The sequence below is a fragment of the Leiobunum rupestre genome, chromosome 2 (genome assembly GCF_980474605.1).
Source record: "Leiobunum rupestre chromosome 2, qqLeiRupe1.1.hap1, whole genome shotgun sequence".
In the NCBI taxonomy this organism is placed as follows: Eukaryota; Metazoa; Arthropoda; class Arachnida; order Opiliones; family Sclerosomatidae; genus Leiobunum; species Leiobunum rupestre.
In genome coordinates, this window is record NC_143385.1 from 40885457 (window position 1) to 40888471 (window position 3015).

The window sequence follows — 3015 nt, forward strand, 5'->3', positions numbered from 1 at the left end:
AATAATCGTAACATTGTAAAAAAAATAACATTCTTTTGTATTTTTTCCACGTCCGCTATAAAAATTCCTCCTTTTATTGAAAGTTAACCTTAAGTCGTAAACTCTCCGGTTGTATTCAATAACTTGGAGGCGATTTTATTTGGTGAGGAAAACTGTCTAGATTTCGTGACAATTTCTAGCGGTAAATTACGTGTGTGTCCAATGAAACTCCTTAGAGGGTTAACCCCCCTAGAGGTCATCCGGGTTTCGACCCGGCCCCTTAAAATGACCGGTATATCTAGCCTCGCGAATTTACCGATAGTCAGAACAAGTCCAGGAAAAAAATATGGCCTCCGGGAATTCCCGAAAACGCTGGTAAGTTTTTTCAAATTTTATTTCACTTGGTTATTTTAATTCTAACTTTTTAAATTTTATCTAGCCGTACACCCTCTTCATCATCCTCCGATTCCTCCTCTATGGAAGAGCTGGAGGCTCTTACCTCTATTTCGTGAGTTTTTTGATATTTTATATATTTTCGTTATTGTAATTTATATTTTTTTACCTAGTTATTCCCCTGCAAGCCCCGTTCCGGGCTTTTCTCATTGGAACGATAACATTCTCCTTCCTTCGTCACCTGATGTGGTGATAATTTCTCCCGAGTAGGTTTTTTAAAAAATCTTTAACCCCTTTTTTAAAAAAATATCCTAAATCATTTTTTGTTTTTTCTAAAGCCCGCTTTCATCATCATCACCTCCGCTGGCTCTTTCACCACCGGCACTCCTTGCTCTCCCCTCCGTTATTCCGCATCTTTAATCTCCTTGGCCGCCGTGTTACGTGGTGCCTTTAACGCGACACGTAACATGGGCGAGTCTCTTCGGCTTATCACCATGATTTGCCTTCACTTCAAGCCATCGCCCTGGACTTTCAGGTGGTGGTCGATCTTGCCTGGGCGGCCCAGAACGCCGCGATTGCTCATATCACCTCGGTGGTAGCGGGCGATTTCGCCGAAACAGCTTTCGCTGCTGATTTGGGGTAATTGATATTAATTTTCAGATATAAATTAAGGGTTCTAACATTTCTTTCGAAATCAGTTTAATCGCGCCGCCGCCCATCCCTAATTTTCTGATCGACCCCGAAGTCGCCGTTCCTTCTCCCCCAATTATACCTTCGTAAGTTCGTTTTTTTAGAAAAAGTATATTTTTTTTAAACTAAATGTTTTTTTACAGCTCTGACCTCCTCAATTCACCGCCTGTTTCGCCTCCCTTGATTTTAAAAAAAACTTTATTATATATTTTCTTGTAAATTTTTATAAAATTTTTATCAATAAAAAATGTTTTTTCGAAAAAAGTGTCTTTTAAATAATTCCCAGTAAGCTTATTTTTTGACATCTATTTTCACCATTTTACTCCTTTCTATGGAAAAAAGTCGGGTATTGTCCCCTCGCCGTTTGGCCCGCGGCAGTTTCTACTTGCAGGTGCGGGTGATTCAACCCCTGCGGACACCCCCCTTCTCTCGACTTGCTCATTGTCATCTTTTTTTGACCGCGAGTGCTAGAATTCTCTGGCTTCATTTCCAAAAATGTCATCCGAAGACGACCAGCAAAAGTCAATGTAAGCTAAAATTTGGCCTATTTTTTATTTTACATTTCTTAAAAAATGATTTTCGTTAGTCCCGAAGAAGACCGAGCGCATTCCGTGGGAAATGTCACCCCCCCTCCCCCCATTCCGCCAGTAGTGTAAGTTGAAATTAGTCAAATTTCTTTTACAATTCTTTTAAAAATATGGAAATATCATAGCCTCGCTGGAGGTCGAAGAGGAATGGGAATGGGAATAATGCGGTACTGGCTGGCGCGTAGCCTAGCTAATGCCCCCATCGGAGAAGCGTGAGTCGCATTTGGTCTAATTTTTTTTACATTTCTTAAAAAATATGATTTTCATTAGTCCAGGACCACCCCCGCGAATTCCGGGGTACGGGCATGGTCGTCACGTCCCGGGGTACGGGCGTGGCCGCCCCGTCATACCCGATCCGTAAGTTATTATCTTATAAAATTTCGGTTATTTTTTAAATATATTTTTATCGTTAGCGGCTGTCAACTCCCCGGTGGGCGGGGCAATTCCGCAATCGTCATTGCGTAAGAAGAAATTTAACTAATCTAAAATAATAATATTAATAATAATGAAAATAATATTTCTTTAGCCTACCGCGGGGTTACCAGACGTGGTCGTGGACGCGGTCCAGGCCGTATTAGCCGCGGCGCTGGTCGATGGGGCCGATTAATGTCTTGAGTATGTCTTACTTTTTAATCGGTGCTCCGGAAATTTTATTAAAACCTATTTCTTTTTTCCAGGTAAAATTTAAAAAAAAAACAAATACTCGTTCTTATTCCACCTATAATTATTTTGATACAATCGGTGATGGAAGGGTAAAAAAGAAGCCCCCCTAATATAGTTAGAAACCCCTTTAGTACTTATGTTAGATTATTTTTTTGAAATTTCAGCAGTATATTCCGGAATTTACTTAATAAAAAATCTTGCCCAGACGCGATAATTTTTTTTTCCCCGGGGTGTATGAGTCATCCGAGGGATATTAATACCGGGGGAGCTCCGGGGTTTGCGTCTTTTCGTATTCGCGTTTCGAAGCGTTAAGATGTCTTACGATTTGGGTAGCAGAAAACAAGATGCTAACTTTCAGCGGAAAATCAATTTTCGCTGGCGTTTAGGAAAAAATTCGTGTCTATCAATTGGTTTAAAAGGTGAGGGCCTGGAAATATTCTTTTTCAACGACGTTACTTTTCAATCCTCAATATGCCTCCCGCCTGTAGCTTTTAATAAGATGTATCAAAATTGGTATCTCATTGAATCACATACTAGAGAAGTTGAGAAAAATAAATTTAGTCTCGAGCTTGCCAAAATTGGGGGTCGTACTTTTGAACTTCTAGCTAGTAAAGGAAACGTTACTCTTTTGGCGTATAAAAGTTTCGGGAAAAAAGAGGAATTCCAACTTGGCGAAGCGGGTATCCTAGCTTTAAATTTATGT

At 40.1% G+C, this 3015-nt stretch overlaps 1 long non-coding RNA gene across 1 annotated transcript; it reads left to right on the plus strand.

Moving 5' to 3' along the window:
* The first annotated feature begins 763 nt into the window (after positions 1–763).
* Positions 764–1241, plus strand: LOC149957527 (uncharacterized). Its single transcript, XR_016478232.1, has 3 exons — positions 764–1011; positions 1071–1148; positions 1206–1241. It is a non-coding gene; the product is annotated as an uncharacterized LOC149957527 (long non-coding RNA).
* Positions 1242–3015: the final 1774 nt, after the last annotated feature.